A 24248-nucleotide genomic window follows, 5' to 3' on the forward strand; every position below is an offset into this window, starting at 1 on the left:
GATGTCTCTTATTTAGCATAAGAGATGAAGAGAAATTTATTAGATTCCTTCTTCATCTACCCTAAACAGTGTGCATAAAAGAATGTCCTCTGCTGGCTATTGTATTCTGACAGCAAGCACTCGTGGCTGTCAGGAAATCCAAACATCAAATGTATCGGATTGGAAGCATTCATGGTTCACATAACCCTTTTCGACCTGGCTCCTTCAAAATTACAGGATTCAAAAGTCAACTTTTATTGAGCCAGGCGATAGAAGAAATTCCAGACTTCGGTGTTCCTTTCCTGATTAAGCATGCAGACTGGAAGCATCTTCTTCCATACCACAACACTTTGCAAAGAAAATACATTCTCCATTTGCAGCAGGGATAAGAGAAGCACAGCACAGTGGTAAGCACAGCGGTTAGCACTTTCGCCTAGCAGCACTTCAAATCCCAGCCACGGCACTACCTGCATAGAGTTTGCATGTTCTCCCTCTGCGGGTTTCCTCTATGTACTCCGGTTTCCTCTCACACTCCAAAGACATGCTGGTAGGTTGATTGGATCCTGCCTAAAAGTGCCCTATTATGTGTATGCATGAATGTGAGCGAGGGACCTTAGATTGTAAGCTCCTTGAGGGCAGGGACTAATGTGAATGTACAATATACAGTGCTCAGCATAAATGAGTACACCCCAACAGATGTCAGAAAACCTTTACGTTCCTTTCAGAATCAACATTTTCTATAGGACACTATACTACAAAATACTCCCACAAATGGGGGCCACTGATTGCAACCAATATTTGTTAATTTGCACACACAAAAAAGTATTTTTCCCAACAAAGTCATTCAAGACCATGTTGCAAATATTAATACACCCCAATGAAAGTCTTAGGAGCAAAGCTAAATTTTAGACAACCAAATCCTAACAAGAATTCAACTACATGCGAGTCTAATTATTCATTAAACAGGTGTCCAGCAGAAAGTTGAATAAAAAAGGGTGTTACTTAAAAAAAACTCCTTCCCATTTTATGCTGTCACAAGGCCTGAGAAAGAAAATAATTTATTTACACAAGAAAGGTGAAGGCTGCAAGAAGATCAGGAAACCTTTACTTATCAGCCAGAATACTGTAGCAAAAGTGATACAAAAATTTAACAAAGATGGAACAGCAACCATCTCACAGAGATGTGCAGGCTGTCCACAGAAGTTAACACCTCAACAGGAGCATCTTCTGATAAGGGTTGAAGGAGAAAAAAAAATCACCATGCAAGTTCGCTGCGGTTAGCTTAAGAAGTAGAAAGCCAAACTGGGGTGATTGTTTCTCGGGACACAATACGGCATATACTGCAGAGGAATGGCATGCATGGGTGTTGTAAACACAGGAAGCCTCTCCTAAAGCCCATGCACAAAAAAGCCTGCCTAGAATTTGCCAGGGCCCATGCTGAAAAAGAAGAGGATTACTGGCACTCTGTACTCTGGAGTGACGAGACCAAGATAAAAGTTTTGGAACTGATGGCTTCAAAACTGTATGGCGTCGCAAAGGTGAGGAGTACAAAGAAAAATACATGGTGCCTACAGTGACACATAGTGTTCGCAGTGTCCTTCTGTGGGGCTGCATGAGTGCTCTATATTGAAAGAGAAGATGTTACTATCACTCACTTTTCCAACATGACAATGATCCAAAACACACATCTAAGGCCACTGTTGCATTTCTGAAGAAGAAAAGAGTGAAACTGATTCATTGGCCAAGTATGTCTCCTGATCTGAACCCAATCGAACACCTATGGGGAAATCTTAAGAGACAAATTGAGCATCAGTCTCCAGCATTCGGGCTCCAAAAAAGGTTGTTCTTAAAGAAGATGTATAGCCAAAACACACTTGGCTGTACATCTCCTATGGATCACAGGAGTGCAGTCCCTTCTGCACTCCTGTGACCCGTTTTCAGCAGAGAACAGACTGCAGTCCGCTCTCTGCTGACGTCACAGATGTTGGTCCAGGCACCACATCATCACGACCACAGAGTCAGGATTCATCAAGTGCCTAGACCACTAATCCTGATCTTTGCAGATAGTATTTTGACAGGAGCTGAACCTGGTGACTGGAGGAAAGCTAACGTGATAACAATATTCAAAAAAGGCCAGAGGCATATTCGGGGGAAAAAAAACGATTCAGTCGCAAGGAGTGTAAGAGGACATGAGGCCATATAATGCGATTAGAGGAGAAGCGATTTAACCTCAGGCTACGCAAGGGTTTTATTTACAGTAAGGGCAATAAGATTGTGTGGAACTCTCTTCCACATATGGTACTAACCGTGGGGAGTATGGTTACTTTTAAAAGACTCTTGGACATACATCTCCAAGATCAAAACATTCAGGGGTATGGGAAATGAACAGGTCCACACACACCAACACAAGTTGAACTGGATGGACTATTGTCTTTATTAAACCTCAACTACTATGTAACTATACATGGGGGAAAAAAAAATCAAACCCATACTTCTCTTTTAAAGAATGGAAAAAGACAGATGTTGCAATTTGTTGCCAACTTGTTCATTGCATACCTAAAAGACTTGGTGCTGTCCTTACAATGCATGGAGGTCATACAAAGTACTATATGTGGTAGTTTGAACTGTGAGGTGTATTATGCATTTACACAGCTTTAAAGCATACAAAGGCTTTCCTGGCATTTTTTTTTTGTTTAATCAAGTCGTTTTTATTAAGTTTTTGCATTTTTCCCAATATTTTTGCATTTATAGGCATATAAATTCAAACATTGTAGAAATACTTCTGTGAGAAGTAGAAAATGTTTAATCGCAATATATCCAAAATTACCGTACAAAGGCTCGTCGGCCTGCTTAACAAGGCTATTGACAAAAGTACAGGAATGGTAATGGCTAATACTAGCAACGGTAACATATCTCAAGTTAGGACTCTAACAGGTGTAGACAAGACAAGCAGTACGTTTTTGCAATTTTTTACCAGTTAGGTAAACAGTACCAAAATAATTCTTGTTCCAGCAAATAGGCATACAATAGAAAATAGCCCATCTCTGAAGACGTCACAGGAAGTGATGAAACACTTTAGATTGGAATGCACAGCGTAACGGCGTCACGTTGGGGCACGTCTAGGTGGAGCGCAAACCAGAACCTCCGCTCGCTACTCTGCTGAGAGGATGTGCAGCCTGTATGTTTGACTGCTTGGAATTTGTTTTAAACGCTTTTATGCAATTTTACCCATGGATTGGGAATAAATATTTTTCATACTCCATCTGGAGCATTTTCCTTTTTCCTATATACTTTGGCCCATACCCTGTGAGAGGTGATGGGAGAGGAGGAATCCTTACCATCCCACTACCCGACCGGAGAGCCAAGGGGGAACCCTTCCTGGCCCGGGGGGGGGGGGGCAATAAAGCATAAATGGTCCTAATGCTACAGCGGGGATCTAAAGTTTGGGCACCCCAGGTAAAAATTTGTACTAATGTGCATAAAGAAGCCAAGGAAAGATGGAAAAAATCTCCAAAAGGCATCAAATTACAGATTAGACATTCTTATAATATGTCAACAAAAGTTAGATTTTATTTCCATCATTTAAACTTTCAAAATATCAGAAAACAAAAAATGGCGTCTGCAAAAGTTTGGGCACCCTGCAGAGTTAATATCTTGTACTGCCCCCTTTGGCAAGTATCACAGCTTGTAAACGCTTTTTGTAGCCAGCCAAGAGTCTTTCCATTCTTGTTTGAGGTATCTTTGCCCATTCTTCCTTACAAAAGTCTTCCAGTTCTGAGATTTCTGGGCTGTCACGTACTGCCCTTTTAAGGTCTATCCATAGATTTTCAATTATGTTGAGGTCAGGAGTGTTATACCTGAAGGGTTTCACATGTACTGTTACTTTAAGGCTGGCTCCACCCAGGAGTGATGACAAGGGTCAAGGGGCAGAGTGGCCATCTTAGAGACATGTAAGATGTGTATTGATATACAGAGCTGTCCTGTAATACATGTTGTAGTGTACAGAGAGTCCTGAATAAACAACCGTTGTTCCAGACCAGAGTCCTGTTTCTCTCATAACATGGAGAATATAACAGTGGCGACGAGGGTGGGATTTACAAGGTTACTATCCCTGTGAGAAAAGAAAAAGAAAGAAAAAAAAAAAAAAAACTCTTGATTGTCAGCTGGATTGTGAAGTCCATGGCAAAACCTTCAGTTTACGCCTCTTGATGTAATCCCCCATGGATTTCGAGGTGTGTTTAGGATCATTATCCATTTATAGAAGCCATCCTCTCTAACTTCAGCTTTTTCACAGATGGCATCAAGTTACCATCCAGAATTTGCTGACATTTTATTGAATCCATTTTTCCTTCTACTCGTGAGATGTTACCTGTGCCACTGGCTGCAATACAACCCCAAAGCATGATTGATCCACCCCCATGCTTAACAGTTGGACAGAGGTTCTTTTCATTAAATTCTGTGCCCCTTCTCCAAATGTGGCGTTGCTCAATCCGGTCAAAAAGTTCAATTTTAACCTCATCTGTCCACAGAACTTGTTTCCAAAATGCATGAGGCTTGTCTATATGTTCATTTGCAAAGTTCAAACGCTGATTTTTGTGGTGAGGACGTTGAAGAGGTTTTCTTCTGATGACTCTTCCCTGAAGACCATATTTGTACAAGTATCTCTTTATAGTGGAATAGTGTAGTACAAGTATCTCTTTATAGTGGAATAGTGTACCACAACTCCAGTGTCTGCCAGATCTGTCTGGAGGGATCGTGCAGTCAAATGTGGGTTTTGAATTGTTTTTCTCACAATCCTGCGAGCTGTTCTGTCTGATATTTTTCTTGGTCTTCCAGATCTTGCTTTAACTTCCACTGTTCCTGATGACTGCCATTTCTTAATTACATTCCGAACAGAGGATATTGACATCTGAAAACGCTTTGCTATCTTCTTATAGCCTTCTCCAGGTTTGTGAGCGTCAACTATTTTCAGTTTCAGTTTTCTAGACAACTGCTTAGAAGATCCCATGGTGCTGATTGTTGGGGCAAGGTCAGAGGAGTTTGGGCATTTAAAACCTTTGAGATTGAAATCACCTGGTCTTCCCAGATGATGATTGAGAACAATCCATGACACTGGCAGGTCTCAGCCTTGCAAAGGGGGCAGTGCATGCTATAAATTCTGCAGGGTGCCCAAACTTTTGCAGACGCCATTTTTTTGTTTTCTGTAATTTTGAAAGTGTCAATGATGGAAATAAAATCTAACTTTTGTTGACATATTATAAGAATGTCTAATCTGTAATTTGATGCCTTTTGGAGATTTTTACATCTTTCCTTGGCTTCTTTATGCACATTAGTACAAATTTGTACCTGGGGTGCCCAAACTTTTGATCCCCACTGTATAAGGCATATAGGACCCACTGTATCTGGTAAGTCATTCAATTTACCCACACCACGGTGCAAAGATCGTTGTTACAAAGGATATTGGAAGTCCATATTGAGCACCTGCACCTTGAGCTTACTGGATAAGCACACTTGCACAAAGGACTTATATTATTTGAACTGGTCACTACAGTCACTATATTTGGACTTGATTTACATATCTATATATTTTTTTTATGGATCACGTGCACTTTATAGCTCTCACCACAGTTCTATATAATTTATTTGAGCATTAATTTATGTATTTGCAATCTGCACTGTTATTTATACCGTATTGCTATATATTGGTTTAGTTAGATATTTATTGCACTTGAACACTTTATTATGTTTGCATCTGGGTAAAAAATTTCACACAAACACAATTTACCTTTATCACTAGAGGCAAACCCAGCAAGCGCTGTAGGGTAGTCTTACTATTAAGACTATTATGGTTATATATCAATTTATTCTACAGCTGCTGCTGCATCACTCACCATATCTTTCTATTATTATAACAATTTATTTTTTATATTATACATTTTTTTATATTATATTATTCACTGGTTTTATTCATGCCATTCCTTGGCACGGGGAATATACCTTGGTATATTATATTGACAATACAATAGAAAAGTTACAGACAATATTCTATGGTAATCGTATTATATGAGCCGTAGTTACAAAGAGGTTCAAAAATGATATACCCTAGCAGATCCACATAAGATATGGCAAAGTGTACGAAACTCCGAATCAGAAAATGTTCATAAAAAGCCACTTCTCAGTATTAAGCTGGGTTCACATTGATGCGATGTTAAGACATTTGCATGTGATTCGTACCACACTGCTTTACAGATCACATGCGATGTCTGTGTGATGCAAATTCAGCCATACAGGTTGTATGGCTGAATTGGCATCACATTCGCACCAAAATGGTACAATACAGCCATGGAGACTTATTTTATAGATTTTTTTTCAGGCAGCCACCATGTTGGTTGGGTAATTTTACCTTATCTAGCATGGCATTTATGGAGTTACACCACTGATAGTGTAATGTGGGGGGAACTGAGAGCCATTGTTGTAGTATTAGTTTTAGGCAAGAAAAAACACTGTATTTTCTGGCGTATAAGACTACTTTTTGAACCTAAAAAAATCCCCCAAAAATGGGGGGTCGTCTTATACGCCGAGTATAATATCTCCAAGGTAACCTAAGTATAAGTATTACCGGTAGATGAAAATTAGGGGGGTCGTCTTATACGCCCAGTCGTCTTATATGCCGGAAAATACGGTACTAGTCTACTTTAGGTGGGGTATGAAATCTTTCAAAATAAATGCCCAAAACAGCAATTTTGGGGTCAAAAGCAAATTGGACAGAACAAATTCATAATGTATCTGAAATATGGACTGACCAGTAACAATACAATTTAGTGTACCCTCCACGACAGATGGATCAGAATGCCTGTGTCTCTTGCACATCAAGAGCAACAGGGAGATATAACGTTAGAATAACTGTAGAATAAACAACTTTAAGTAATTTTGAGAAATTTTTGGGTAGGAAAAAGATAGACCTCAGGGATCATTTCCAATGCTAGTGCCCATTGATCCTTGTCTATAATACCAGTGCCTTGTATTCATTTCTATCTATATAATTGAATTATGGTACCAGCGGCTACCAGTAAAGCAAAGTACACATCCCCTATCAGACCCTTGTTAGTGGAGGACAGGGGAGGACCAACATTGTAAGAATGGAGGAGGGACTACCTATTAATGGTGTGAAATGTTAATAAATTTGTAATGCATTGCCTAATTGTAAATTATGCAAACATGATCTGCAAGATATATTCTACTCTTCTACAATAGCATTAAAAGACAATAGGCCATTTTAGTTGTACAGTTGATGAAGAAATAAAATGCCAGACTTTCTCCAGTATTTGAATCCCTCTTTTTTTTTTAAACTTGAGAAGGTTGGGATTAAGGTGGCACTTTTTATTTATTTATTTATTTTAATATGGCATAGCTTTACTACTTTCAATATGAATAATCCACGCTTTTCTGGTTGCTGTGCATGAACTCTTTAAATGCGCCTCATGGTAAAACGGCCTTTATTACTACCTCAGAATGAGACTTAAAAGTTGCCATTCCCCATTTCTGCTGATGGCTAAACTTCATGTGTTACAAAAGGTAATTTGCTCCTTCATGTGCTAAATTTTAACAAAAAACAAGAGCCAAACACTTACAGAGCCAAATGCTGAGTACAAGCAAGCTCTCGCTTCAACTGTGCTGAATGATAACAAAAGCAGTAATTGAGCTGCTTGTGCAGTCCAAGCATTTGTATGCCATGCAGTTAAATAGTAGGCTTTTTAGGAGATGAATTAATATGTGATTAAACAAAACATAAAACCACTGAACATACGATAGCACAATTTCATGAAAATTATGCTATTTCCAGATTACCAATTTGTGCAAAAATAAAATTGTTTAAAATGTACATCTCTTCAATAAATGCACATTCCCCACGTTTTATACCTTTAAAACCCTGTAAGTACAAAAAAATACCTATTGATGTGCTAGAAATACATTCAGCTTCTAATTCCTTGCTGCAGGCTGACAACACACGGCATTTTTGTGGACTAAATGGTGTCAGCCCAGTGTCAGTAGTTTCACAAACTACTGAATCTCTACCACTATCCTCATTTCCACAAGGACTAAACATTCTGTAGCCTGAGAACTTATTAAAATGAAAAACAGTGGATAGGACAGCTCTAGATTTTGGTTTCAATAGTTATTAAATGTTTTAGTAAGCAAGGAAAAGAAAGGGATAACTTAGAATAGCAGCGAACAATCCTCGCACGCTCCGAGCATGTAACATAGGAAACATACAAATGTGGGGTTCAATAGAAATTTTTGAAGCCCATAACATGCAAATTAGGTCTACTATGAGGGTCCCAATACATTAAAACTAGTATAAAAGCCAGGACAGTAATTATAAATTACTGGCAGAACATTATAACTTCCTGTATAGTGCGAGGCCACCATGCAACCGGCCACCCATTACATTGTATGCATGTTAAACAGTGTGCTCAATGGTACACAACGTTACAAAAATAAAACCATAATTGGTTGGCCTAGGTGGCAAAGAAGCCTCTTACCCACGTTGTGTGATGAGTAAAGCTCTATCATCAAACATGCTTTACAACTGTCCCTTATAGGGGAAAATGCATCTAACAGTACACCCAGGTGTGTCTGAATAAAGAGGGGAAAAGGTTCATGGGTGCATAGTACCAAGATTGGCATAAGTTAAAAGGTGAAAGAAAAGAAAGAAAAGGTAAGGGTGAATCTATCTGGGAATCTTCCATCGGTCATCCAGGTAACCAACTCTATGTATCAGGGACCTGTAGGTATATTAGCCAGGGGGACCCTATTTTCTCGATTAGGGGTTGTTGGTCACATTGAGCGTTCACTATTTTTTCGTTCAGCATGATCTACGTAAGTTTACATTTCATCAGTGCTAAATCTATAACAGGACTTTTCCACACTGACGCATCAGCTATTTTGGCCACCAGGAACATGAAGTATATTAATGTCTGGGTATGTCTAGAGACATTTTCCACTGGCTTATTAAGTAGGGTGACACTAGCGTCTGTAACGATGTTAACCATTGTGACTGAAAATATGAACGAGAGGACCCTCATCCAAAAGCTGGGAACCTAAAGGCATGTCAACCAAACGTGCATTGATGTGCCCACCTGGCCACAAGCTGAGCACAGCTCTGAATTTCTGATAGGATCAACAGCCATTTTTTGTGCTTATCGAACAGATAATATAAGTTTTCAAATGGTATATTTAAACAGACCAAAAGGGAGAAAATAAGCAATGTTAATTGTTGGACTTTACATACACTTTAGAGTGGAGCTTTACTAAAATTAAAATTAGCGAACAGACAGGCTTCCCATTTAAAATAGGAATGGAAGGCCATCTGGGCATGTGTTTTGGAGTTTAGGAACATTTTTAAAGGCTTTTAGTTCTACTTCTCTCTGCATGCACATTTAAACATGTAGAGAATGTGTAGCTATGGCCAAATTTATGATTTCTTTTACACATTTAGGAATATGACCATCTGCTCACATTTGGGAGCTCGGGGGTTAACAGCAATTTAGCTGGGCTTCAGCTAGACTAGGCTCTTTTTTTTGTTGTTAATGAAGATAGCTATCTGGTATGTAAAGGCTGGTTAAACAGAAGTGATGTTACAGAAAGCAGATCTTACATGAAGTGATGAGGTACTTGAGCATGTGGCTTTTGAAGATAGAGATGACCTAGGATGGGGAAGGTAAGTGGCCATAGCTATGTGCACTGACCAAATTCCTTGAGTATGTGTTATATATTCACTATTTTATTTTTTACATATTGCCCAAGATAGCTCTCTGTACATTCTCTTATAGGTTTAATAAAAAAAAAAAAAAAAAATGTAAAAAAAAATTTGGACTTGTAAAATCAGTTTTTTGGAATACAGTACAAGACAAAGACTTCTATTATTCAAGACCATGGGTTGCATGCTGCCACCTTCAGGTAAGGACCCTGCAAACAAAGCTGTTAAGATAGCCCATATAACTCCTCCCACTCCCAGCAATCTTTTTTTTTTTCTCTTTAGCAAGCAATAACAGAATATGCCAGGACCGATAGGAGGGTGACCAGTGTCCTGTACTGTACTCCAAGAGAAACAAATCCCCATGAGCCAATGCTATTAATAGAATGTCTGTAATACTCTGCATGAGCAAAAACCGAATCCATTAGTTTACCAAATCAGATAAGTCTAAAATCCTGCAGTATAGCTTCTATTAATCAAGACCATGGGATGTCCCCATGCAATACAGCTGAAGGGTGGGCAACAATGCAAACAATGCCAACAGGCCGAAAATAAGGGAATCACACTCTCAAACTAAAAGAGCGGCTTGAAGCACCTTATAGCCAAAGCTGTCGTCAGCAGAGGACTGAACATCGAAAACATGTAAAACTTATACATGTGAACAGAGGACCAGAAACAAGCAGTCTTGTGCTGAAAAGCCCAAGGAAGTACAGACTGAATGGGTGGAGTGAACCTTAACAGGTAATGGAGAATTCCCACCTTTCAATGCATTGTTGAAGCAAGATGCCAACAGATCCATGTCTAGTTTCTCCCAACAGTGACAAATATTCCAAAACCTTTAAGGGTGAAGAGACCATTCCCCCACATCCATTCGCTGACGACTGAAGTCCACCTGTCAATTGTCTACTCGGGACTGCAGACATATCTTTCGGCCCAAGCCAAAATTAGGTTGGATTCTCAAAGGGCTGCATGGCTTCTGGTGACACCCTGATGAGTGATGTAAGCCAACTATGGCATTGTCTGACTAAACCCTCAACCTCTAAGCTGGTCAGTCGACTGCATCAGTTATACCAAACTGCCCTTAGCTTAAGAATGTTGATGGGAAGTTTGGACTCCCTCAGTGGCCATGTTCTTTGGATTGTTCCTGTCTCTAGGACTACTACCCAGCCAGGCAGGCTAGCATCCATTGTGAGTAATGTCCAGGTTAATGAGAGGACTTCCCCCAATTCCAGCACAGGGCTGGCCAGCCACCAGGTAGGTGATATGTTGGTCTTGGGAGACAGGTGTATGAGCCAGTTCAAAGACTGAGGGAGTTTGTCCAATACAGTCACATGCTGTAGAGGCCGAGCGTGAGACAGGGCGAACGTCACCACCTTGAAGAGGCCACCACATGGTGCTGTACTCTCATGTATAATTGTATTGAAGGAAGCTTCTTGGAGCAAAGAGTCTGTACATGAGCACCGAGGATTAACACCTGTTCCCGAGGAAGAAAAACCCAGTCCTGGGCCGTGTAAAAGACAATGCCTAGGTACCTCATGCTTTGGCTCAAATGCAATGCAGACGGAGGGTTGAGGAATCACTAAAGCTCTGAAGTGTCTGAACTCCTTCAAGAGGAGATTTTCCAGTTATCAAATTATGTGGATGCCTTGTCAGCGCAATCACGCAAGGATTGAGGCAAACACCTTGGTAAAGACCCAAGGGGCTGTGGAGAGGCCAAAAGGGTAGAGTCACAAACTGGAAGTGTTCCTCACCTACCACAAATTGCAGTAATCATTGATGCAGGGGGGAAAAAATTGGATTTTTGTACTTACCGTAAAATCTATTTCTTCGACAGTCATAGCGCTCCATAAATCATAACTAGTGGGTTAGATTGCCTCCTCCAGAAGTAGGACTTGGCAGAACATAAACACCTGGCTAAGCCCATTGACCGTCCCCAGCCGGTATATAACCCCCCCCCCCCCCCTCTCTGATCTAGGTAATTAGTTTAGTAGCAAGCAGAATTAGAAGTATCAGAACTCCATAAAGGGGTGGGTGCTGTGCCCGTTGAACTCAGAGAAATGGATTCTACGGTAAGTACAAAAATCCCATTTTCTCTTTCTTTCATCGACGGACACACCGCTCCATAAATCGTAATTACTGGGATGTCCAAAAGCAGTGGCAAAAGAAAAATAAGGGGTGGGGAAAACAACCCAAGGCTGAACACAAGTGTCCCTAACCAGGAAACGTAACCGTGTCACAGGAGCCCCATCTGAAAAATAAAAGTTTAAAGAAAAACTCCCCTCAAGAGGGAACAGCCCCTCTTAGACAGCAGCCAAAAGAAGCATCTGCAGATGCCAAAGTATCTACCTTAAAGAATTTAGTAAAGGTATGCCCGGACAACCAAGTGGCCGCCTTGTAAATTTGCGATATTGAAGCCTGGTGACGAAAGGCCCAAGAAGCACTCAGCGCCCGAGTAGAATGTGCTGTGACAGGGAAAGGTGGAACCTGACCTTTAATAGAATAGGCCTGAGTCACCGTCTGTCTGATCCATCTAGAGATGGTAGCTGAAGAAGCGGCCAGCCCTTTTCTTGGTCCATCCATAACCGCAAAAAGCGAGTCTTACCTCCGAAAAGCTACCAGATACACCTGAAACACATCCAAAGTATGCATGCAAATTCCTTGGGATGGCTTGGGCTTGGGACACAAGGAAGGAAAAACAATGTCCTCATTCAAGCCAGAGACAACTTTGGGCAGGAATGATGGACAGGGACGAAGAACTACTTTATCCCTATGAACCACCAAATAGCGACTGCGACAGGCTAATGCCACCAATTCGGATACCCTGCGGGCTGAGGTAATAGCCAACAAGAATGCCACCTCCTGGGATAACGTAGGCAAGGGAATCTCCCAAATGTTATCAAATGGAAGTTTATGGAGAACCAAAAACACTAAATTTAAATCCCATGGCGGCAAAAGAGACCGCACAGGTGGAGCCACATCTCGAATCCCCTGAATGAAGGAAAAAACTAAAGAGTGTGTGGCTAAGGGGTCGCTAAAAGAAGATTGCCAGGGCAGACACATGGCCCTTGATGGTGTTCAGGGCCAACTTCTGCTCAAGCCCCGTTGAAGAAAGGTTAGAATCAGAGCCACAAAAAAGGATCAAGGATAAGTGCCAATCGACTCACACCAAGAAATGTACACTTTCCACGTACGATGGTATATCTTGCTGGAGGACGTCTTCCTCGCCTTCCCCATAGTAGGGATCACTGACCCGGTACCTGGCTTTCAATAGCTAAGCCACTAAAACCAGCGACTGTAAAGCAGGATGGCTGGAAGATCCTCGCTCATGATTCTGCCCAGGAACTGCTGAAGAAGCCTGAGCCGAGGCTAATGCTGGCCTTATCATTGCCCTTGGACGCCTGCGGCATCTTGTCAGAGGACCCCGTGCTCACACCACAAGCTTGGGTATCCTCCTGTGGGGTCAAACCTGCTAAAGGAGCTGAATGTAGGACTGTGCAAACCGAACTGTCTTGAAGGTGGATACCTTCAGAACCTGTATGCAAATCGGGAGAGAGAACTGTCAGTGTGACAGCAGCCGGTTAATCATGGCCTGTGGTTCCTGAAATCTGTCCAGAGGAAGGACCACCCTGGTCAGAATTAAAATCAGACCTAGGTAAATCCCTTCCCTGGACAGGGATAGGGGGGAACTTAGGTAGTTCAGATAATCCGAACCGAACCTCTGCAGGAATTAAATCCGCACAAGGATACTCGGGACCTAAAAAACCTGAAAAAGGACAGGCTTTGTCCCCCCTTCCTGGGTACCCCCCAAAAGAAACCTTTCGCGGATCTCCTTGGCGCTCACCAAAGAAGTCCACAGGGCCAGAAACCAGCGAAGATGTCCCCCCCACCCCAATAATGGGTGAGGGGAGACCTTCATGCTAAAGGGGTCTCGTCTGCGGGTCAAGAGAAGCAAGTTCTAGGTTTACCAGACCAAGGTTGCTTGGAATCTCCCGGGGAAGATTTAAAATATGTATTTCCCTTATTCTCTGTCCCAGAAGCACAAAATAATTTTCTAGGGGCTAGGAGGGAGGGCCCCCGTCTGCAATGAGGTTCTTCCCTTTCCTTGATTGTGGAAGAAAGGTACTCTTTCCCCCGTGATACCCTTAATGATGTCATCCAGGCAGAGGTGTGTTTTGGTTTTGTGTTGCCCTAGGCAAGACTAAAATTGGGCGCCCCCCATCTAAATTTGTCCCACCCCTTCCTGTTTAAGATACACCCCTTCATCTGTTATTATTATTGAAGCCCCCATATATTATATAGTTATATATACACTGACCCCGGATGTATTATATATACATTGACCCCTATGTGTGTGTGTATATATATATATATATATATATATATATATATATATATATATATATATACACACACACACACACACTGATCCCTCCCATCACCCCATGTATTAGATATACACTGACCCCCATATATATTATATATACACACTGACCCCCATTGTATTATATATACAATGACCCCCAAATATTATATATACACTGACATCCCATGTATGATATGGGGCTTTTTGGGGGGCGCCAGACAGATTTTACTCCCAACCCAGTCCACCCTTATAAGACCCAGGGGAATCTTTTGGTGATGCCCCCTGGAAAGTGCCGCCCTAGGCCAAGATACAGCATTGCATCCAGGGTAGCCCCAAACAGGTTATCGCCTTGAAAGGGCGGTCAATAAGAGCTTTCTTAGAGGCTTGGTCTGCGGACCAAATCTTAAGCCACAGCAAACGCCTAATCACCATCGCTGAAACAGAATTTGGACAGCACAGGAGCTGTATCCAAAGCTGCATCACAAAAACTGCAGCCCATGGACCAACTAGTCTGCTAAATCAACATAAGCAGCGGGAACCTGCTCACCCCCCAGGCCCTGGCGCAAAAGCTTGGCCCATTCAGTTAAGGTCTGAGACACCAGGGCGGAGGCAAAGACTGGCCACAATGCCGGACGAGTCATAATAAACATGCTGTGTGCCACAGCCTCCGTTTTCTTGTCAGCCGGGTCCTTAAAGGTTAACTCTACTTTCGTGGGGGAAAAAAAAAGCAAACAAAGAAAAAACAATATAGCGTATACAATTACGACACAAATTATATTGTAAATTAATGTTATTAAAAATTACCTTTCCTTTTCAATCTGCAGCTGTTGTATTTTTCTGAAATTGCAATGCAATATGGCTATGTGGAGCTGATCTGTACACAGAATGTGTACTGACCACACCCCAGAAACATAATTTCCTGCTTGTGTTAAAAATGTCATTTTTGGTGAGATACTCCCAATAGGAACACATCTAAAGGGGTGCAGGCTCAGCAGATTTCCTCATTAGAGCCCTAGCGCTGCCACAGCTGATAGATAATTATGAAACCACTCCCATTTGACCCACTCAGCAGAGAGGAAAAAATGATTTCTTTAGAATAACAAAAGGTAGGAATCTGCAATGAGTTATGCTCTAAAAGGACAGGGATTCCTCTACTGAGATCATGGTTGCTTTATTTAACCTGGAAACAGGGAGGTTCACCACTGGTGGACTATCCCACTTCTTTAAAAAGGGACTCCTCAAATGAGTAACGTACAGCAAAATGTTTGGGGACCACAAAGGGTAATTTTGGTTGTTCCCATTCCTTACAGAAAAACCTGTCAAAATAAGGCACATAAGGAAACCTCTTTGGAGTACGATGCGCTTGTGCGTACCAAACGACACAGCCACGTCCGTGGCTACATCAGCGGCATCCTCCACCTTTAAAGTCTTATGCACTGCAGTGATAAGTGCATCTACCAGCGGTTTTTCATTCGCTGCTGTGACCATGGAGGAATCATCCTCACTAATTGGATGGATCCACGGCGACATCAGGTTCAGAATCAAATGAGACATCCTGAGCAGGGGAAGGCAGGGAGGGGGGACGCTTCCTCCTGGGCCTTTGCCCACAAGCCACTTCCATCCAGGGCACTAAGTACTTCAGGACTGCCGTCAGTGCAACCATGGTAAGCTTGGGTTCCGAGAGCCCTTCCGCCTCCATAAGCGGGTCAGTGGGGGAGATGTGACCCTTCGGCTCCATAAGGAAAGGAGGACCTTGCAGTACAAAAACGATCTTTTGGCACCACTAAAGGATCCCCTCAAGGTTCAGGGTACCTATCAGCAGAGAGCGATAACAGGGACCCCCAAACCCACCCTACCGACTGGAGGAGTGCCGAGAATTCGAACCCAGCATCATCATGGACGCTATCCCTGTTCATATGTCCCAGGCAGAGGAAGAGAAAACTAAAGAGGAAAAGGAAGAGGAGGAGCTTCGGCATCTCCACGAGGCCTCAGTCCTCTAGCATCCCCGTGACATCATCCACTACACAAACATGGCTGCCAGCCGGAGACAAGCTAGATTACGGGAAAATGGCCACAGTGAAGCATGCTGCCAGGATCTTTCCTGCACCCTCTGCAAGGGGACCCTCACAAAGGTAGGACACTTGTTTAGGGGAGACTCTGCTGTGCACTCTACACTGGGACCCCCCTGCACTATACCCACACTGCAAACAGCAAGGCATGCACCTGGGGACCTCATACACTGGGGACACCTCCAGAGTACCAGGGCAGGACACACACTATACCAGGACCCTTACAGATTGGGGGAAGCCCAGCTCAGTGAGTGATTTAGGATTGGAGGAGGGAACCTGCAGGCAGGTCTGACCGTCCTTGGAGGTTACCTGCTTCCCCTCCAAAGAAAGAGGGGAGAGGGGGGACTGTAATTACCCTTCCATGGTGTGGGTAATGCTCCAGACAGAACTCCCCGCCACCGAAGTAGGGGAGCTGTCAGCTAAGGGACCGCTGGACTCAGACCCGAGCCCCAACAAAGGCGACCCTGTGAGACGTTTAACTCAAAGGCCAGCCTCTGTCCGTGAGGCTATGTCGCGGGCGACCTAGCGGGTAGCTCTGGTCTGCGCGCGCTCGCTGGCTGGGCAGGAGGGACCACTGAATCTAGAATATAGATAGCCTGTCGCTTGGCAGTTGACTGTAGATCTCCCGAGAGAAAAAACAAAAAAGTTCTAAGAAAGGAGAAAGTTGCTAAGACCAGAGATCCCAGCTGGGAGCCTAGGTCCTTACTCCTGACTAGACAGAATAAAACTGGATTAACTAGAGCAGAGGGGGGATCATATATCAGCTGGAGATGGCCCGGTGTCAGTCGATGAACGACAGAGAAAATGGGACTATGTAAGTACACTTCCTAATGTCTATTGATGCTAGAAATTGTTGCAGTGATGCAATTACAGACCAGGCTGATTCCATTTGAAAATTTTGGACCTGCAAGAGGGTCTTCAGGCCTGGGATGAAGCAGATGTCTCGTTTGGCTTCAGGACCATAAACAGGTTTAAATAAAATTCCTCCTGGGGGGAACTGGATCACTCTGAAAAAGTAAAACTGCTGCAAGACTGTCTGAATATCCTGCAATCTCGCTGGAGAGTTAGGGAAGTTGCAGCGCATTAATCAGGGAGGAGGCAGGGATCGAAATTCCACCCTGTAACCCCGGGACCCTGTGTCCTTGATCCAAAAAGCCCTGAATCCAGGTTGATGAAAATGCCAGTAGACAATACCCCACTTGCAGAATCGTGGCTGTCTCTTAAAGCGGTTGTATACTTAGTAACAAAAACAAAAAAAAAAAAAAAAAAAAACATGCAGGACAAAAAGGCATAATGAGCTAGTATGCATCGCATACTAGCTCATTATGAAATACTTCCCTTAAAACGAAGCCCCAACACGGTTGCCTGGACAACGCTAAGGGCTCTGTCATGTTGCCTCGGCGTCCGTTCCGGGTTCTGCGGCTCCGGTGATGTGAGTGGCCGGAGCCACGATGACGTCATGACATGCGCGCGGGAGCTTCACTTTCTGGCAAGGAGCTCTGAAGGTTCTGCTGGTGAATATCTCCTAAACCGTGCAGGTTTAGGAGATATTAATTGTACCTACAGGTAAGCCTTATTATAGGCTTACCTGTAGGTAAAAGTCAAATGCGGAGTATACTACCGCTTTAATTGCAAGGGGGATACAGTGCCAGACTAAACTGGCATGAACATCCAGGAACTGCAACAGAACTGAGTGGAGGACTTGGCTTTAGAAGTGATTGATTTTGCAGCAGACACCTAAGCTTTCTTTCTAGGTAAGATTATTCTCTTTCCACCTTTGCCTTCCTTAATAAAAAGGTGTCTACGGACTTACGTAAGAGTTGTTCTTCATCAAATGGGATCCTTTCCTGAAGTTTCTTACAGACTGTCTGCGCAGCCAGAGAACCCTGCACATTTAAATGAAGAGCCAGGTAAATGTTTTGGTGCAGGAAGTCTGGCAAACCTTCTACTATATGCTGTAGTGCATAGCTACTGGGAGGAACTCAATTTTTTTTGAGTACCATGGGATCCTGTAGAGCACCATGTAGCTAACTGCACCTCATTGTACTGTTCCACAAAAAGTGAGCCAAAATACAGAGTCCAGTGCAAAAAGTTACAGGCCAGCTTCACATTTTCTATGCGGTGGGGGTTCAGGTACAGTTCCCTGAGGCACTGCATTAACCACAGTTGTTGTAGATGTAGCTTCTCAATGTAAAGAACAGTGTGTAGCCTTCCCACTCTTCAAGTTAGAAATTGAAATGGTTATCCAGAAACAATCATTAGAGAAAGGTCATCCATTACCTAGGAACACTAGCTAAAAACACAAACAAAAAAAATAAAAAAAAAATAAAACACAACGATTTCAAAGTGGAAGGGTTACTATATACGTATTGCCCAAACAGGTTTGTTTGTCATTCAAAGCGAAAGATGGCAGCATATAACCCGGGGTCCTAGTTAATGGAATCCTCTTGTACTGTACAAGTTGTTTAAGTACTGCTTTAGTGTCAGTCTCCTGCTGAAATTCTGAAGCTTATAAACATGGTACTCTGATAGATTGGATGGGTTTACAGTATCTCACAAAAGTAAATACATCCCTCACATTTTTGTAAATATTTTATTATATCTTTTTATGACAACACTGAAGAAATGAGACTGCTACAATGTAAAGTAGTGATTGTACAGCTTGTAAAACTGTAAATTTGCTGTCCCCTCAAAATAATTCAACACACAGCCATCAATGTCTAAACTGCTGGCAACAAAAGTGAGTACACCCCTAGGCGAACATGTCCAAATTGGGCCCAATTAGCCATTTTCACCCTCTAGTGTAAAGTTTTACAAGGTCTCAGGTGTGAATGGGGAGCAGGTGTGTTAAATTTGGTGTTATTGCTCCCATTCTCTCATACTGGTCACTGAAAGTTCAACATGGCACCTCATGGCAAAGAACTCTCTGAGAATCGGAAAAAAAGAATTGTTACTTTACATAAAGATGGTCATAAGGCTATAAGAAGATTGCCAAGACCCTGAAACTGAGCTGCAAGACCATACAGCGGTTTAACAGGACAGGTTCCACTCAGAACAGGCCTTGTCATGGTCAACCAAAGAGGTTGAGTGCTCGTGCTCAGCGTCATATCCAGAGGTTCTCTTTGGGAAATAGACATATAAGTACTGCCAGCATTGCTGCAGAGGTTGAAGGGGAAAGGGGGGGTGTCAGCCTGTCAGTGCTTAGACCATACGCTGCACATTGCATCAAATTGGTCTGTATGGCTGTCGTCCATAAAGAAAGCCTCTGATGATGAACAAAAAAAAGCCTGCAAACAGTTTGCTGAAGACAAGCAGACTAAGGACATGGATTACTGGAACTATGTCCTGTGGTCTGATGAGACCAAGATAAACTTATTTGTTCAGATTGTGTCAAGCGTGGGTGACGGCAACCAGGTGAGTACAAAGACAAGTGTGTCTTGCCTACAGTCAAGCATGGTGGTGGGAGTGTTATAGTCTGGGGCTGCATGAGTGCTGCCGGCACTGGAGAAGTACAGTTTGAGGGAACCATGAATGCCAACATGTACTGTGACATACTGAACCAGAGCATGATCCCCCTTCTTCGGAGACTGGGCCGCAGGGCAGTATTTCAACATAACGACCCCAAACAGACCTCCAAGACAACCACTGCTTTGCTAAAGAAGCTGAGGGTAAAGGTGATGGACTGGCCAAGCATGTCTCCAGACCTAAACTCTATTGAGCATCTCAAACGAAGGTGTAGGAGCGCAATGTCTCTAACATCCACCAGCTCCGTGATGTCGTCACAGAGAAGTGGAAGAGGACTCCAGTGTTAACCTGTGAAGCTCTGGTGAACTCCACGCCGAAGAGTGTTAAGGCAGTGCTGGAAAAAAATGGTGGCTACAAAACATATTGACACTTTGGGCCCAATTTCGACATTTCCACTTCCACTAATGGCTGTGTTTTATTTTGAGGGGACAGCAAATTTACATGGTTATACAATCTGTACACTCACTACATTGTAGCAAAGTGTCAACTCTTCAGTGTTGTCACATGAAAAGATATAATAACATATTTACAAAAATGTGAGGGGTGTACTCACTTTTGTGAGATACTGTACATACATTTATTTTCATGGAGAGTGTTTGCAGTTTTACTAAGGGCTAAAAAGCAAGACAAACACTCATTCATTTGAAAGGCCAGGGAAAAAAATGGATGTCTTCTAAATACAGCTTTAGGACTAGATAAATTCAACTGGAACTAGACAGAATGAAGAAAAAAAGGCTAGAAGCGATACTCCCTGCAGCATGTCTGTTATACACAGTTATACAGATATTTAGGCTACTTTGCTCCACAATAGTATGAGGTTCTTCAGATGTGGCGTGCACTGTAGTGCAAAGAGGGCAAAACTGCTCTCTGAAGAGATGGAAACACTGCCTATAAATGCTCTGACCTCTATCATAAAAGGCTCTACTATAATAAAAGGCTTAATTTGTGGTGCTCTTTCATGATGATGGGTTCAGATCAATTTTCTCTTGGATTGAACAGCCTGAGTGGTATAATGACATTTACTTTGGCTTAATCAATGTAGGATTGAAAGAGATACCAAGTATATCTAACAGCTAATAAGGCAGGTAATGCTATTCTCAGAGCTCTACTTCAAGGGCACTAGACAGGGTAGGGGTTTCATGAAAAATACTAATGCTTTCCACACACAGCCGTTAAGTGCAGAAATCCAGGTGCAGCAATGTTAAAGCAAAACTCAAAGTAGATATAAATAAAAAAAAAAAAAAAAACAAGCTCTGTATTTAATACACCAATAACAGGAATTGTTACTTTTCTACAAATTCCATATCTTAGAATACAGAACAGGACACAGAATATTTATACACCATTGGATATTAGCTTGCACCTTCAGGTGATTGGACACTGGCAAAGCTTTGGACACACCTCCTGGGCACCTCTCTTATAACCCTACCTAAACTCCATGAGTCCTCATTTTTGAAGAAAGCAATGCAGAATAAGCAAGGAATGGAAAGGAGGGTGTCCTGTGTCCTGTACTCCAAGATATGGAATTTACAAAAATATCTGCGTGGATGAGTCGCTTGTCCACCTTACCGGCAGGCTGGGCATCAAGCAATTCATCCCCAGCAAAAGTGCTAAAGTGCTCAATATGGGGTGAAACACCTATGCTTTCCAGGTGTACAAAGGAAAGGACACCCAGCTGCATCCCCCTGAATGACCAGACTACATTGCAACAAGCAAAAAAGTCGTTTGGGACCTCATATTCCAACTCTTCGAAAAAGGTTATCTGTATGTTCATAACTACTATACTAGTTTGCCCCTTTTCCACAATATTCACCGGAAGAAGACTCTAGCATGTGGCACCATGAGAGCTAGTAGGAAGGGCTTACCTCAAAGCTGGCTAGTACAAAACCAAGAAGAGGAGAGTGGGAGCGTTTACGCAACAAGGAAATTCTGGCTATGAAGTGGGAGAGAAAAAAGAGATATCTACATGTGGTCTTCAATCCACAACACCACCTGTGTGGAAATCCCTGTAATGAATGGGCCAATCCAGAAACCAGAATGTGTGCACGATTACCAATTTGTTTATAGGGGGAGTCGACTTCAATGCTCAAATGATCCTACCCCTACCTTGCTGCAAGAAGAACTTACCATTGGTATAAAAAGTCTGAAGTTATCTTTTTAATTTGGCAATATACAATTCACTTGTGATATACCGCAAATCCACTGATAGACCCGTATCCTTCCTTAGCGATCAGGAGGAAATCATCACTGCCCTTGTATACCCAAGCGACCCACCAGAACACCATTAGTCAGATGTAGTAAGCAGACTCCACGAACGCCATTTTCCTGATAAGGTCCCTCCCGAAGAAACAGGCCAAAAACATTTAAAAAATATAAGGTGTGCTCCTGAGGGGGAGTTAGAAGAGACACTACTTATTATTGTCCCCCAGTGTCCATCCCAGGCCTCTGCATAGGTGGCTGTTTGTGCCATTATCCTACTTCTCTACAATATTAGTGAAGTATGGTAAACATAATTCTCAATTCCTGCTATTTGCCTTCACATTCGTTATGCCTCCTGAACTGACCCTAGCCTGTTCTTTGACCATGCTTCTGCCTGCTGCCTAAACTGACTATATCTCTGCCTGTACTAGAACTGATCCTGAACTGTTTATTGAACACATTTTTTGCCTGCCGCTTGGACTTATCTTTTACCCTGCTACTGTAGTAGTGGGATTCATGATAACACAGGCGTCTCACATGTTAGGCGCTTCAGAATAGTTTTTCCAGAGAAAACTTTTTTTTTTTTATTTCTCTGGGTTTTGTAATTGTTGGATTAGGGTCTGCTAATTCGGAGGCTTCAAAGAGATTTGTGTGGGAGAAGCCTCTACCTCTGTGTCCAGGACTTACCTGACCAAGGCCCTAAGCCTGATATTTTTGCCTGCTGTGGACTTACTGCCATTATGCCTTTCCCTGCAGCATGAACTGACCACACCTCTACCTGCTACCTGTTGTTCCTGCCTACTACCAGAACCAACATTATGGCTCTGCTGACAATATCTCTGCCTGTACTGACTATGGACAATATTCCTGCCTGCTGCCTGGACAATTCCATTTGCTGTCCACATCCCTGCCTGCTGCCTAGACCAATGCTCTCCTCTGTGGACAAATGCACTACTAAAACTACAGGTAATCTTTTGTTCACCCTTTGCTCAGCAGAATGTATTTTGGGGTGTAATTCTTGTTATGTACATGCTATATGTTAGAAATATGAAGTGCCTTCAAAAATGATAGGTTAGGAAATTAGATGTGTAAATTATGTCCCAAGAACACCTGTTGGTGCTCCTTGCATGTTGGGCCCCTATATGTGGCCAGGCTGTGGAAAAGTCTCACCCATGTGATATCGCCATACTCAAGAGTAGCAGAATGTGTTTTGGAGTGCAGTTGCAAGTATGCCGTGCGAGAGAAATAACCTGGTAATATGACAGTTTTGTGGAAAAAAAATTCTTAATTTTCCAAAAAAATGTGGGAACAGAGCCTTGGAGGCACTCTGAAAATTCTCAGTTTAGTGTGTATTGCTCAAGTGTTTTTTTTTTATTTGGGAGGGTGCATGTGATCAGCAACGGGCCAATCAGCACTGTCCAGACAGAGGGTCAGGAGTCATGCAGCCTCATAGGATGGCCAGAGGAGAATTAAAACTTCTCCTACAAGCTTTAACCAGTGCTCGACTGGACACTGATAGAAGTCACTGCTATATAGACTGCTATATACTGCCGATGAGAAATGGTTTCTAGCAGTTTAATTTTACGAAAATAATTCCTTTACATATTTTGTTTACTGTGGGAGACCAGATATAGTGAATGCAGGGTCCTAGGTTTAGTAACACTTTAATAGACATTTTCACAGCGCAGGCCCATTGCTGTAAACCAATTAAAATCCCAATGGCATGGCGAGAGGCTTTGAAGCCTAAAGCCCCGTACACATGGGCCGACATTTGGCCCATGTGTACTGCAGCTGGTCTGTCGAAGGGGCATGACCAAGACATGTCTGTCGACCAGCTCCCAGCTGACGCTCTCAGAAAATGGCTAAGTGGCTGACCGGAGTGTTGTGGCGGGGGAGGGGGGCCTTCCCGTGTCAGAACACAATAGAACAGCAGGGGAGATTTTTGTACAAACAACGAATTGTTAGTACAGTACAGCGAACCCCTGCTGAGCTGTCAGTTTTTTTTTTTCGTTCAGCCCACTGGGTTGAACAAAAAGAAATAAAAATAGCAGTTGCTTAAGTACTACAAATGCATTATAAAACGGTTACCTAATTTAAAATAATTTCTTTTTTTTTAATAGATGTGACCTCATCAATTTCATATGATTGCAGCTGTCTGATTTCTGAGTTGCAAAATCCTTTCACCTTCAAGCGTTTGTATACACCAGAAATGTTAATCTGGCACTATACCAGTGAAATGTTTTGGAGGTCATGCAGAGGACTTGCTTTCTCTGCTCTGAGATCTGGTGAATTTATTCTCCGTTTTTCCTTCAGGACCTTACATCTACACTGTATTGAATGACAGATAAAAGGGAGA

General features: G+C 42.6%; 1 protein-coding gene across 1 annotated transcript in view; it reads right to left on the minus strand.

Moving 5' to 3' along the window:
• UBR3 (ubiquitin protein ligase E3 component n-recognin 3) overlaps nt 1-24248 on the minus strand; it is a 390465-nt gene that overhangs the window by 51303 nt on the left and 314914 nt on the right. The gene's annotated exons all lie outside the window — the stretch shown is intronic.

This window comes from Pelophylax lessonae, assembly GCF_965119305.1.
Source record: "Pelophylax lessonae genome assembly, chromosome: 6".
In the NCBI taxonomy this organism is placed as follows: Eukaryota; Metazoa; Chordata; class Amphibia; order Anura; family Ranidae; genus Pelophylax; species Pelophylax lessonae.